The sequence below is a fragment of the Mastomys coucha genome, unplaced genomic scaffold, assembly GCF_008632895.1.
Source record: "Mastomys coucha isolate ucsf_1 unplaced genomic scaffold, UCSF_Mcou_1 pScaffold9, whole genome shotgun sequence".
NCBI lineage: Eukaryota > Metazoa > Chordata > Mammalia > Rodentia > Muridae > Mastomys > Mastomys coucha.
Window position 1 is genome coordinate 21,175,007 of NW_022196915.1, and position 15,666 is coordinate 21,190,672.

Sequence of the window (15,666 nt, forward strand, 5' to 3'; positions counted from 1 at the left end):
CATCCTGGATTTCCTGGATGTTTTGGGTTAGGAGCTTTTTGCTTTTTGCATTTTCTGTGACTGTTGTGACAATGTTTTCTAAGGTGTCTTCTGCCCCTGAGATTCTCTCTTTCTCTTGCATTCTGTTGGTGTTGCTTGCATCTATGGCTCCTGATTTCTTTCCTAGGTTTTTTATCTCCAGGGTTGTCTCTCTTTCTGATTTTTTTATTTTTTCTATTTCCATTTTTAGGTTCTGGATGGTTTTGCTCATTTCTTTCACCTGGTTGATTGTGTTTTCCTATAGTTCTTTAAGGGATTTTTGTGTTTCCTCTTTAAGAGCTTCTAGCTCTTTACCTGTGTTCTCCTGTATTTCTTTGAGGGTGCTATTTATGTCTTTCTTAAGGTCCTGTATCATCATCCTGATAAGTGATTTTAGATCTGAATCTTGCTTTTCTGGTGTAATGGTGTGTCCAGGACTTGCTATGGTGGGAAAATTGGGTTCTGATGATGGCAAGTGACCTTGGTTTGTGTTGTTTATTTTCTTACGCTTGTCCCCCGGGCATCTGGTTAACTCTAGTGCTACCTGCCCTTGCTAAATCTGACTGGAGCCTGTCCTTCCTGTGATCCTGGTTGTGTCAGAACTCCTCAGAATCAAGCTGACTCTGTGATCCTGTGATTCTGGGATCCTGGAATCCTGGGCTTGTTAAATCACCTAGGAGTGTGGCTTTCTCTGTGAGTTGTGGGACTGGCTGCAGAGCTTGTGCCCAAGGTCTGCTCAGAACACTAACCCAGACAGACCCGGAAGGAACTGGAGTCACTGGGCTGGCAAAGTTCCTATGTCTCTGGTCCCGCTGAACCCAGTTACTCCCAGTGTTGGGACAGATGTTGGTTCCTGCTTACCTCTGATCCTGGGTGTGTCAGAGCACTTGGGAGTGGAGCTTCCTCTGGGTGTTGTGGGACTGGCTGCAGAGCTTGAGCCCAAGGTCTCTGATCCTGGGTGTGTCAGTAAAGTTTTATACCACAACACTAAACAGGAACATTCTTTCCTTCTTAGTAAGGCCTACCCTCCCTTTCCACCAAGATGGCACTGAAATCGAAGAAGGAAGCTCCTGCCCCTCCCAAAGCTGAAGTCAAAGTGAAGGCCTTGAAAGCTAAGAAGGCAATGCTGAAAGGCGTCCATAGTCACAAAAAGAAGAACATCCAAATGTCACCCGCTTTCTGGCGGCCCAAGACCCTGCGGCTCTAGAAGCAGCCAAAATATCCTAGGAAGAGTGTGCCCAGGAGAAACAAGTTGACCACTATGCTATCATCAAATTCCCACTGACCATCAAGTCAGCCATGATGAAAATAGAGGATAACAACACGAATGTGTACATTGTGGATGTCAAGGCCAACAATCACCAGACCAAATAGGCCGTGAAGAAACTCTGTGACATTGATAAGGCCTGACAGAGAGAAGAAAGCCTATATTCGCTTGGCTCCTGATTATGATGCTCTAGATGTCGAAAGATTGAGATCATCTAAACTGAGTCCAGATGGCTAATTCTAAATATACACTTTTTTTTTTCACCATAAAAAAATAAATAAATAAGACTTACCCTCAAGGCAAATTATTTACCAGAGTTGAACCCTTTAGGATATTATCAGGTCCCAAAGATTCTGGAAAAGGGAAATAGCTAACTCTAGATAGCTCTATCCTTGCAGGAGAAGAGGACTAACTTAATCCACCCCATTAAAAAAAAGAAGTAGAGAAAAACCCAACTATACCTAGCCTACAACAAGACATACATAATTTAAATTACAGAAAACATTAAAAGTCCTTTAAAAGATTTATGGGGAAATACTTCTTGTTATAGAAAAAGACAAAGAATTACATTCAATACCTTCTCAAAACCTAGACAACCAAAATAATTAATTAATTAATTAAAATAAAAAATGGTGTGTGTGTGTGTGTGTGTGTGTGTGTGTGTGTGTGTGTGTGAAGAAACACAACTAGATCCTGAAACACATCTACATCCTGAGAAATGGTCGTTCACAGATAGGAACCAGTGACATGTCTCAGTAGATAAAGGCACTTGTTCCCAAGGTAGACAAGTTGAGTTTAATCCGTAGGCCCCACATGCTGTAAGTAAAGACATCACTCCCATGAAAAAAGATACACACTATATGTAATTTAATTTTTTTCAGTGAGAAAGAAAACCTTTCTCCAACATTTGAGGAAATACTACATGAAGCACTGATTTCGCGCCTATCAACTCATTATACCATCTTCCAGATTTGGAAGGCTATTAACACAGAATTCAACCAAATAACGGACTTGATAGGCTACTCCCTGCCTCCCACCCCCAAATAGTCTCTCTGTGTAGCACTGGCCATCCTGGAACTCAGTCTGTAGACCAGGCTAGCCTCAGACTCAAGAGCTCTGCCTACTTCTGCCTCCTAAGGGCTGGGATTACAAGCATGCTCCACCACCACCCAGCTGATAGGCTAGCTCTTTCTTCACTACATCCCTCTGTAATTTTTCATCTTCTACTAACACCTCTTATTTTACCTTCTGGTCATTTATCTAGGCCTTCAAAATCTTACCAACTGACTATAGAGTCAGACATAAAATTAAATTCAAACATTCTGATAGGATCCTTACTCAAGATACCCTTTTCAATCAAATGTATACTTTCTTTTTGAAGGTCAGTCAACTCTGTCCAACTCTAGCCCACCTTTTTAAAAATAGAAGAGGCTGGCAGATCTCTGTGAATTCAAGGCTGAGGCCAGCCTGTTCTACATAGCAAGTTCCAAGCCAGCACAGACTACACAGATGCTGTCTTGAAACACGTGGGGAGGGGAAAGGGGAAGAAGAGGGAAGGGGAGGGGTTATTCAGAGTTATAAACTTTTGTGATTAGTGACAACTGAGAAAAGTATTGACAATCAAGCAAACAACAACAACAAAAAAAACCCCTTTGCAAAAGTTTAAAAACTTAAATACAATATACTTAATTCAAAGTAAAAAAAAAAAAATTTCCCCTTCCAAGCATGGACTACTGAATCTAAGTTTTATTTGAACCTCCACAGGCCCAATCACTTTATAAGTCAAGCTTTATTCTGCAGCAAGGGGTAGAAATGTTTATTTGAATATAATATTCTAGCAGAGCAAGATGGTACCTTTAGTTTTAACAGAGGCAGTCAAATGAATTTCTGTGAGTTCGAGGCCTGCCAATAGCCAGGGTTTCTAATAGAGAAAGACCCTGTCTCAAAAGAACAAAAACAAAAATAAAAGCAACAACAAAAACTGAACACACATATAAGTTATTCTATGTCAAATCTCTAGTCTTTTCTCCCTTTCTTACTAGGCATATCCACCCAGGGACCCAAGACACCATGCACCCCAGAATAGCTATGTGTGTGGCCCCACACAAAATCATAAACTCAGTTTAAATATTATGTGATGTTCTGCATTTTTTTCTTTAACTCACTTGTGATGTTTGAATGTGAATTCTGTAATGACAATGTTGTTTCACGATGTCAGAAGGGTAGTTATACCACAGTTATTTAATAATTTTATTTGCACTTGGGCAGTGGTGGCGCACACCTTTCATCCACCACTTGGGAGGCAGAGGAAGGAGGATTTCTGAGTTCAAGGCCAGCCTAGTCTACAGAGTGAGTTCCAGGACAGCCAAGGTTATACAGAGAAACCCTGTTTCAAAAAAACAAAAACAAAAACAAAAAATTTATATTTGCAAAGGTATTCCTAGTAAGCAAAGTATAGGCAAATGTAGTGCAACGTCTTTAACACGTTAACTTTCATTTTTCCAATCCTTTTTTTAATTTTTGTTTTTTTGGTCAGCTACTTTCAATTTTTTTTGGCTTTCATAAATTAGCCTAAAATGTGAGGTATATGGAACAAGCCCTAAATTACAACAGAGGTTTTATACAGGGCAGCCTTTATTTAATGTGTCCCTCAGCTATCACCTGGATCATCTAAAAGATGTAGAAGGCGGTAATGTGTCACAGAAGCTCCTAGTTTGGAGCAGAGGAGTCAGCTATGCTGAAGAAGAGACAATCTGAAGCCCTTGAGGCCATCAATAGCACAGACTCCCCAAGGACACTAACTGTGTTCGACAGGTAGTAACAGAGTCAGGGCAGCTAAGGGAAGGCAAGGGGAAGGATGTATCAGTGATGGACACACCCCAAGCATCTTACTAAGATCCAGGAACTTGCTTCCATGGACTGTTTGTTTTCCTTACAGACAGACACCGCTCCTGAAGAATGAATGAACAGTGACCAGAGTGACAGCTCAGTGCAGTGGTTCTCAATCTGTGGGTTGAAACTTCATGGGGGTGGGTGGGCTGGCGGTAACCAATCCTTTCAAGGGGCTGCATATCAGATATCCTGCATATCACATATTTACACTAAAATTTATAACAGTATCAAAATTATAGTTATGAAGTAGCAATGAAATAATTTTATGGTTGGGGGTAACAACATGAGGAACCATATTAAAAGGGTACAGCGTTAGGAAGAGTAAAAACCACTGGCTTTTCTTCCAGAGTAGCAAGGTTCACTCTCCTGCTCACAACTGTATCATTTCCAGTTGTAGTGGGTATGATTCCCTCTTCTGGTCTCCAAGAGCACTGTATACATGTGGTACACATTCATTCCATCAGAAAATACCCACATGCGACATAATAATGCAAAAAGGAAAGAGTGGAGTGAAATGAATAGCCAGGTGAGGTTGTGTGCTTAATTAATTCCAGCACTTGGGAAGCAGAGGCAGAGGCAGGAGAATCTCTGAATTCATTGTCAGCCTGTCTACACAGAGAAAGTTTGTCTTGAAGGGGGAATGGAGGCATGAAATGAAGGGCTGGAGAGATGGCTCTGTGGTTAAGAGCACTGGCTGTTCTAGAGGTCCTGAGTTCAACTCCCAGCAGCCATATGGTGGCATGCAGCTGTACATGCAGATAGAGAACTCATATACATAAAAAAAAAAAAGGAATTAAATGAATAGGTGAAAACTATTCTCATAATACCACAAGCAAAACTAACTACGTGGTATTTATCTCTAACTTCTTACTATCCTTGGTGGAAATTAGTTACCTTTTTGTATATACTACCTGTATAGGCTAGTATTTGTAAATCATGACAGTTGTTCAACACATAAACATTTGTCTACTACTCGGGAAGTTTCTCCTTATATACTCACAAGTATGTTTTTCCCCTTCATGGCAGCAACACTAACTATAGTTTATTCTTATTTTAAAATAATCCTTATTGGACAGGCAAGATAGCTTAGCAGATAAAAAAAAAAAAAAAAAAAAAAGCAACAAAAAACCCCACCAACAACAAAAAAACACTTGCCAGGCAAGCCCAATGACCTAATAAATTCAATATCCACATTCCAACAGACTGGAGCTTATGTAGAAGCAGACTCAGCCCCTACGCCTGCTTTCCAGCTGTGGGATTACCCTGTATCTGGGCAATGATGGAGACCAGAGGTGAAGAAAGGTTCATTTTCTTGATTTCCTTGAAGGACCACCATGGTTCAATACCATGGAAGGCCATATTGATGACTGTGGTCTAAGCTGCTGCCCCTCAGGCTGAGATGAAGCCTGAGATCCAAGTGGACTTACAGTCTGTGCAGCTGCCTGATGCCTTAGTGATGTCCTTGGTCTTTGTAGGGGGTGGAGGTGAAGGTGCAGATGCATCCTGATATGAGTGGCATGTTGAGGGCCTCTGGTCACTACAGCCACTGAGAGCCATGAGTGGATCAGTGATCCTGATACAGCCAAGGGTCATGTTGATGTCTGCGGTCCATGCTACTACCAAACTCATGCCATGTTAATGTCTAAGAATGCAAGAGAGCTGGCTTCCCACCTCTTCTCAGTTGATGGCTCCTGGAGCCGGATACCTACGGAGAAAGACCCATCCTCTCTGGAGAGGGGAGGGGAAAGATCACTAGGAATTTGACCATGCTCCCAGTACATAGACAACAACAAAAAAATTGGATATTTTCTTTTCTCTCCTTTTTTGGGGGTGGGGAAAGTAGTGCAGACATGAGAAATCTGGGAGGTGAGTATAATCAGGGTACATGATGTAAGAGTTCCAAATAATCAATAAAAAATAATTTTAAAAATTATTTTCACGTTATTATTATCTTATATGTATGGGCATTTTGTCTTCATGTATGTCTGGATCTCCCAAAACGGGAGTTAAGAGACAGTTGTGAGCAACCACATGGGTGCTCCGAATCAAACCTGGGTCCTCTGGAAGAGCAGCAAGGAAGTACTCTTAACGGCTGAGCCATCTATCTGTCTAACCCTGGCTTTCCTTAGTATTACTGAGTTAAGATTTAAAGGTAGGACTTCCAGGACTAGAGATGGTTCAACTGCTAAGAGCAGTGACTGCTCTTCCAGAGGACCCAGGTCTGACCGTATCACCCACATGGTGGTTCACAACTTTCTGTAACTCAGTTCCAAAGGATCTAACACCCTCTTCTGGCTGCCACAGGAACCTGGAAAGCACATGGTGCACAGACATTCATGTAAACAAAACCCATATAATGAAATTTTGCCAAAAAAAAAAAAAAAAAAAAGTGTGTGTGTGTATGTGTGTGTGTTTCTCCTAAAACACAAATGCCCTATTTTAATTGGTCATAAGCACTTAATTTTCTCCCTTGGCTTCACTGTATGAAAAATGTTATGACTTAGTGCTTAGAGCACTTAGTGCTCCATGAGGGTTCAGCAGGCAACAACAGGTTCTAGATTGCTCTGTCTCCATAAATGACTGCATTAAGGAAGAGTACCATGGAATACCTATCTTACATTTTTTGAAGAGAAGCCAGAAATCTACGTTTTCTTTCTATGAAGTTTCTCAAAATTTAATTGATGACAATTTTAAAAAATAATTAAGCTGGGTGGCATTTGAGTGGCAGATACAGGTAGATCTCCAAGTTTGAGACCAGCCTGGAAAAAAAAGAAAAGAAAAGAAAAACAATGTAGTTGGGTGCCGGTAGTGGTGCATGCCTTTAATCCCAGCACTTGGGAGGCAAAGGCGGGTGGATTTCTGAGTTGGAGGCCAGCCTGATCTATAGAGTGAGTTCCAGGACAGCCGAGGCTATACACAGAAACCCTGTCTCGAGAGAAAAAAAAAAAGTAGTGACAATTTTGGAGTTTTGGGTTCTTTAAGACACAGAAATATTATGACTGTTTTTGTTTTAATCTCAGGTGTGGGATATGAGGCTGCTTCATATGGTCTACAGTAACTGACCATAATTTGTCTCATGCTCTAGCAGGATCCTAACTTTGCCAGTACATGGATAGTTTCTACAACTGTGCAATGTTTGGAATTCTGGGGGCTTTTCAGAGGGTATATAAATGCTAGGGCCCCAAGAGTCAGTCAGGGTTGGCTGTTGGTTGAATGCTGTTGGTTGCAGTTTGTTAAGTAGTCGTGTGCAAAGAAGAAAACCAGAAATTAGATGTCCTGCCAATGAAGATCAAAATTGCCACAAGGAACTCAATGCCCCTAATCAGCAGGAAGTAGTTTAATGACCTCTAACTTTATTCAGGGATCTCTTTCCTTTCCTCTCTATTTTTTTTTTCCTCTCTTAAGTCCTGTTAGGGAGTTGAAAGGATGGAAAAGGGGTAGAGAAGAGAGGAAGAAAAAAGAATCCACAAAGGAAGCAAAGACCAGCTACAAAAACCCCCACAATTAAAAACAGCTAGGCATGATGGCACACTGGTAGACAAAAGCAATCAGACACCTTTGAGTTTGAAGCCAGCCAGGGCTACCTTGTAAGACCCTGTCTCAAAAACAGATGGCATGTGCACATAAGAAAGGGAGAGACAAAGATGCTGGCCAGTCAAATCCAACTGATAGGCCACTGGTTTGCAACCTCTAGGTTGAAGAATTACTGTAGGTAGGTCTGCGATTTGGGGAGGTATATAGGGGTGTGAATAACTTTCCTGATACTATGTGTCTTTTCAATTACACACATTTCAGAAACTTATAAAGTGATGCTAAAAGGTCTATTTCCAACTGCCATTAAAAAAAGTTTCCCCTTTCTTAAATTATAGACCTCATCTATATTTTCATACTGGTCTGATGTGAATAAGAAATTTGCTTTTAGGGGCTGGTGAGATGGCACAGCAGGTAAGAGCACTGACTGCTCTTCTAAAGGTCCTGAGTTCAGATCCCAGCAACCACATGGTGGCTCACAACCATCCCTGATGAGATCTGACGCCCTCTTCTGGTGCGTCTGAAGACAGTTACAGTGTATTACACTGGAGCGAGTGGGGCTGGTCCTGAGTTCAATTCCCAGCAGCCACATGATGGCTCATGGCCATCTGTACAGCTACAGTGTACTCATACAGATAAAATAAATAAATAAATCTTTTTAAAAAAAGAAATTTGCTTTAAGTTCACAATTATTACTGAGAAAAGAATTTTCTTGCACCTAGAGATGTATGCCACTTCCTCTCACAAAGTACCAACAATGACAATGCCGCCATTAGCAAGCACTTTCACACTTCACTCTTCACTTTACTAAAGCATGACATATCCTGTGGTCCATGCCTCATCTCATATACAGTTGACCTTTAAAGCTCAGTTTTTTACCCAGCAGAACCCATGCTTAGACTTGCCTTGGACAGATTTCATCAAAAAGAATGAGTATAGTCACATTAAATCAAAATACTGAAAACACAAAGTAATGGTTCTGAACAATGGTCTTTGAAACGGGTGGGTGGAGGGAACACAACTAAAACCTTAACTTTAATTCATTCAATACTCCCTCGTTTTATTCTTCTTCTTTGATCATTAACTTAGTCAGTTACTGACTCAAGTAAATCTGAAGTTAGTTCTTATTTTTGGTTATTAAGTTCTTCTCTCAGGCCTCTTAAAAAGAAAACTTTGGAAAAAACAAAGCTTTTAAAATTGTTGTTGTTGTTGTTGTTTTTCAAGACAGGGTTTCTCTGTGTAGCCCTGGCCATCCTCAACATTGTAGTCCAGGCTGGCCTTGAACTTAGTGGTCCACCTTCCTCTATCTTCCAAGTGCTGGAAGTGCCACACAGCTAAATTACTATTAATATAATTAAAGAGGACAAGAAAGAAAGAAAAAGAAAGGAAGGCAGGAAGGAACACTGCCACTGCCACAAAGAAGTCACTAAGCACTTGTGCCAGGTTCTAACAAAGCCCAAGAGTAAGACTTCCAACTTACCTGAAGCTTACAAAGTTGTAAAAAATGTAATTGGTCTCAAAAAAAAAGAGGTATACAAGCTGTAACTTAATTCTAATTGATAAGAACTACATAAATCTCACAAAGGGGATTTAAAACATGGTGCTCAAGAATACTATGCAACTTGAAGAATGAAAAAAAAAATTCTCAAATTCCAACAGACCATTTCTTTTGGCCCTTCCAAAAACCATCTTTAAAATAAAGCCAAAATGCCAGGCAGTAGTGGTGCACCCCTTTAATCCTAGTACTTGGGAGGAAGAGGCAGGCAGATTTCTGAGTTCGGGGCCAGCTTGGTCTACAGAGAGTTCCAGAACAGCCGGGGCTATACACAGAAACCCTGTCTCAAAAAAAACCAAAATAAATAAATAAATAAATAAATAAATAAATAAAAACAACAACAACAAAAGAAAGCCTAAACAAAAATGAGTTATCTAGTCACCTCATATTTATTAATATAATTTAATAAGTATACAATATGTACAAGATAAGCCAAAGAGAAAAAGATATATATCTGAACTTCCTCATCAGTGTTGCTGCCTCTCACATTCCTTAGATATATGCTGATACTTGTTCCCCCATATGATTTTTAAAACTCACAATAATATAGTAGTTGCATACAGTGAGTATATAAACAGTAACTAATTCCTTATTTAAAATCCAAATAGAAATGCAGAATAATTAATAAGAAAAAGAACAGTACACAAAGGCATTATAACCTCTACAGAAACACAGAGAACCAGGCATGGTGACACATGCCTTTTTAGTCTTAGCATGTGGAAGGCAGAGGCAGGTGGATCTCTGTGAGTTTAAGGCCAGTCTGGTCTACACAGTGAGTTCTAGGCCAGCTAGGACTATATAATTAGATCCTGTTACAAAACAATAACAACAACACAGAAGCACAACAGGAGTCTTGTGAAAGAAGAAGAGGGGGAGGAAGGAGGAGGAGAAAAGAAGAAGAAGGAAGAAGGAAAAAGGAAGAGGAGGAGGTGGTGTTGGTGAAGTCTTTATGGAAGAGGTTAGTCTTAAGGTGAACATATAGAAAAGGCTGGGACTTACTGGACAAGAGGATAGATAAGTCTGGAGAACTGGACTCAGTTCAGAACGAAGAGCCAAGAATCCAAGCAAAGTACTGCACACACAAAAAAAGTGGTATGTTAGAAGTATGATGAATGGACTGGAGAGATGGCTCAGAGGGTAAGAGCACTGATTACTCTTCCTACGGTCCTGAGTTCAAATCCCAGCAACCACATGGTGCTCGCAACCATCTGTAATGAGATCTGACACCCTCTTCTGGTATGTCTGAAGACAGCTACAGTGTATTTACACAAAATAATAAATAAATCAATCTTTAAAAAAAAAAAAGAAGTATGATGAGCTAGGGAGAACACATGCTGCACAGGAGAGGCAAAACAAGACATCATGTTCCAATGCATAGGTACTACTTTTTACATTTTAATTATACTCAGCGCCCATACATGTCACACATTATGTGAGTGTGTCTAGCACACACACAGTCTTTACTACCTATGTGTGTGTGTACACATTGGGGCTAAAGACTACTTTTACAAGTTCTCTTTCCACCATGAGAACTGGACATACAGTTTAGGGCAGATTTACAAAGCAAGCACTTTCACCAGCTAAGACATCTCTCTGGCTCCACTGGATTCTACCGACTGTACCTTTTCTCTTCCAGAGAAAAGTATTCTAAGGCAATACAATATTCTATTCAGAAAAGATAGTACTTGGGCAGGGCAAGCAGCTTAGAGGTAGAGCACCAGCCAGGATGAAAAGAAATGGCAGTGGGGGAGGGGGAGATATCAAAATACTAAAAAGAAACAAATATGACATCTCTGACATAATTTTGCTATTAATTCCACTGACTTTCTTCAGAAGAGCAGTAAGCAAACTGACAGATTAACATGACCTAGACATAAGGAAATTTATTTTCTTTTTCTCTTTTTTTTCAGTTTTTCAAGACAGGGTTTCTCTGTAACAGAGAACAAATTCTTTTCTTTTCCTTTTTCTTTCCTTTTTAAAAAGATTTATTTATTGTATGTATATGAGTATACCGTGGCTGCCTTCAGACACACCAGAAGAGGGCATGAGGTCCCATTACAGATGGTTGTAAGTCATCACATGGTTGCTGGGAATTGAACTCAGGACCTCTGGAAGAGTAGTCAGTGTTCTTAACAACTGAGCCATCTCTCAAGCCCCAAATTATTTTCTTAATGGATGGCAGTGTTTAGTTGGAGATGTAATCACTTTATAAGTAATAAACCTCTCAAACCCTCAGAAACAAAACCAATTGCATATAAATATATTTATAAAGTACCTTTAAGTTTTAATAACCAAAAATTATTTAAACAATTAAATATTTTTGAAAAATTGATACTCTAAAACTGGGCTAGAAAAAAATAAAACACCAAAAGGTCAAATTACAACTCAGAATAGTGCAAAATAGTTTTAGTGAAAGCCCTTTCAAGTCTTCATTTATCTGTGAACAGCAAAAGACTAAACAAAAGCACAACTGCTGTGGGTACTCTTTACTGGTTCTAAAGCACAAGTCATCCAATTCACTCAACTTTATTTTATGCCAAAAGAGGTTTTCACCAAAATATGACTCTTAATTTATTCCATATCAATTACAGATAAATTTACATTTAACGGCATGGCTAAAATATTTTAGGCATCTCAAGGACTATGTTATTTTTTAAAACAAGTCTGCCTAAACAAAAAAATCTTTTTGCTTACCTGCTAAATGATATAAAAGGCCTTTAGGCAGAAAAATAAGTAGCAACTTTGAAAATACTGAGGTTAGATGGTGTGTTTGGGGGCAGAGTAGAGCCTGAAGCATGCGCATACTCTAGGCTGGCTCCACACTAGCAGTGAACCAAGAATGGTAACTTAATCGTTTTTCCTTCTCTTTTCCATCTCAGCAACACCCACAAGTAATCTAACCTTCCCCCTCCCCCCCAAAAAAATCCCCACATCTTTATGCAGTTAACGAAGGAAAGGATTTACTTATTGTTACCTAAGGAGGAAAAATCCAATCACTTTGAGAGCCAAGCACTGGATACCTAGACAGCCAATTACAAACTAAGACTTTACTAAGATTCCATTATGTAAGATTAAAACTCCAACTGTGTTTTAAGAACAATTAGTCTTACTTATCCAATGTACCTTAAGTATTGATTTTGCTTCTACAATGTCAACAATTAACTCCAAAGAAGTTGTCAGAAAAGAAAATAATTAAGATTTTTAAAGATACAGAATCATGCAAGTTTAAGTACTTTTAGTTTTTAATCATCTTCCATTTGCCCTAATAAAGGAAATAAGTGATTCTGAAAACTTGTTAAAGGGTAAGGAAAACCCTGCTAGTCAAAAATGTAATTAATTTTCTGAAAACTGATGATAAAAGAAAAAAAAAACATAAAGCTTTCTAACAAAATGTGAAAGTACTTCATGCAACTCTGTGAACTAGGCAAGTCACACACTTTTATTTAAGACAAACACAAGAATTTGGTAGGGTATCTCTGAACTTTAGTCTCTAACCCAAGTCTTAAGCTTTATTCCAATACATGCTGGAAAGCAATATCAGTGACCTAACTGCTTCCAGTCACAGTAACAATAGCAATTGTTAGATGGCATGCATCAGCCCAGGGCTCAGTCCAGATCTGACCATTTAGTTGCAACTATGCTCCTCATCTTTATCAAAAAAAATTAAAAGGTTTAAGTTATGCAGCAAACTAAAAATGAACTGTGATAGTTAATGATGGCCCCTGAAAAGATAGGCCACCCTAATCCTTGGAACCTGTGAACATGTTACTTAAAATGACAAAACAGACAGCAAATGTGACCACAAAATCTGAGATTGGGAGATTACCCAACTAGTCGCATGAGTCCCCAAAAGTAGGACTAGCTTTTCTGATCCTGAGAACAGAATGGGAAGAAAAGGTCTAAATGCTGAGCTTGCTGGCTGTGAAGGTAAGGAAGCAAAGGTCACAGGGCAAGAATGTGGACAAGGCATACAACTACTTATCAGTCTCTTAGTGCTTCCAAAAAAGAACACAACTTCTGAAGATGTCTCCATCTAGACCTATGGACCCCCCTATGGAACTGTCAGAGTATATCTGTACTCTAAACCAGAATGCACACAGAAAACTAGCAAACCAATCACACTACTAACTGGCTGTTTTGTATTTTAAACTACTGTCTTGCAACTTTAAAAAAAAAAATCTGTCAATTGAGAAAATATATTATTCAGAAAGTCAGAAGTCTTGCCTCTCTCCAAATAAAATAAAAATACAAATACAGTTCACAAGCTATTTCCTATCTTAGGCACAAGGCCAAGAATTGATTCATTATACAACCAAATGTAATTTTGTTGATTAGTGATATTCTGGGCCAATGATTTGCTTTTGAAACTTTCTATTCCATTCCTACCAAATACACACCCTGAAATAGCAAAACACAGAACTCCTTTGCCTTTCCACACTGTGAGCTCATTCACTTTCTCTGCCTGTCTCTGTCTCTGTGTGTGTGTGTGTGTGTGTGTGTGTGTGTGAGAGAGAGAGAGAGAGAGAGAGAGAGAGAGACAGAGACAGAGACAGAGAGAAAGAGAGAGAGAGAGAGAGACACAGAGACACAGAGACAGAGAGACAGAGACAGAGAGAGACAGAGGAGGGAGAGATGGGGGGGGGGAATATGAATATATCAAGGAATGTAACTGGCTCAAGCAGCCCCAAAAGGTTCAGTCAACCATTCAAAATACTAATTAAAGAGGCAACCAATGACGAAAAGCAGAGATCTAGTCAATGTGTTGGGAAGAGAAGCAAACGGTTTCAATGATCACAATTTTTCCTTGGGGAACTGATATGAGCTTTAGGTTTAAAGTGGGGATGCACTGGAGCAAGGAACAGAGGGGTACAAATTAGCAGTCCCAGTGATTATTGCTTCAGCTCTGGCACTACAAAGTGGTCCATTATTGTTGTTTAAGAGGACAAACTGCTTCTCAGGAGATGATCCAACACACACCCTCCCTATCATGAATAAATGTCCTACAAGTGTGTAAATACTGTAATCCTAGGTGACTGCAGCCTTAGGACAATGACATATCTATGCTTTTTGCATAAAGTAGGATGAGATAGGAGAGGTTGACACTATGTCTTTAGTGAGCATCATGCCTGTGCAGTCAGGAGGCTGACTTGAAGTAAAGGAGACTCAAAATGAAGGCAGAGGGGATAGAAAGCGTAGAGGCTTTACCCTCTGTTTAGGTATCCTATGGGCTCAAACTGGGAGTCAAGACTACTTTTGTAAAACAACCTGGTTAAGTGCCTAAAAACATATAGCACAGCTGGAAGAAAGACAATCAAAAGAAATGAGCTCAAATAACAAGGAGAACATTTGCATGACAGTGAGGGAATGGAATTAATGAACAGAATGTTCAACATTGAATGTAGTTCAAAGAATGTTGGTCAAGGAACAATGACAAATACAACAAAACCAAATAAATTAGTCCTTATTTAATAATGGCAGTGGTCCTTAGTCCACTGCCATTATTACATTAACACATGGGGAAACTGAGCACAAAACAGCATTTATATATTATTTTGCAAAGTCACACAGCTAAAAAGTAACAAAGATAGATTCAAATTCAAATATTGTGAATTCAATCCCAATCACTAAAAAGAGGAGTCAGGCGTGGTAGCTCACCTTTAATCCCAGCACTTTGGAAGCAGAGCAGACAGATACATATCTACGTTTGAGGTCAGCCTGGTGGACAAATTGAGTTCCAGAACAGCCAGGGCTACATAAAAAAACCCTATCTCAAACAAAAACAAAAACAAAAAAGAAAGGAAGGAAGGAAGAGACGGGAGGGGAATATGAAGAGGAATGGAGGAAAGAAGAAAAGAAAGGAAAGCAGGGCTAGTCTTAGGCATTGGTTCACTTTACTATGCTGCCATAGTTATGCTATTAACTCCTTCAGACAGAACAGGAATAATTCCCACTTCAAGTATAAAGCAGCAGATATAATTCACTTGATAAACACTGACTAGCACTAGATGACAGGTTCTGTGCTAGACATTTCTTACCTGAGTTGAATTCTCAGGAGAGCTCAGTGAGCTCTATCACTGTTTTTACAGATGGAAAACCTGAGGTTAAGGTTACATAACCACTAAGCAATAGGATTCCAAATATTTGATCATCACTGGACTCAACTTTTTTCATTTGTGTATTCCACTGCAAAACCCTACCTAAACACTCTGATAGCACATGCTCTCTGTGGTGTTTGAGTGTGTGCATGTGGAAATGCAGGTGCATATGCACTTGTATGCCCATGAGTGTGAGGCCACAGGTATTCCCTGGATCGCTCTCCTCTTATTTTGTAAAATGAGATCCAGGACAACCAAGGCTACTACTCAGAGAAACCTTGTCTTGAAAGACCAAAAAGGAAAAAAAA

At 39.6% G+C, this 15,666-nt stretch overlaps 1 protein-coding gene and 1 pseudogene across 2 annotated transcripts in view; one reads left to right on the forward strand and one right to left on the reverse strand.

The window, feature by feature from the left end:
* Positions 1–15,666, reverse strand: part of Bmpr1a (bone morphogenetic protein receptor type 1A) — a 112,721-nt gene that overhangs the window by 73,123 nt on the left and 23,932 nt on the right. The window lies entirely within an intron of this gene.
* On the forward strand, positions 1,061–1,522 carry LOC116085176 (annotated as a pseudogene).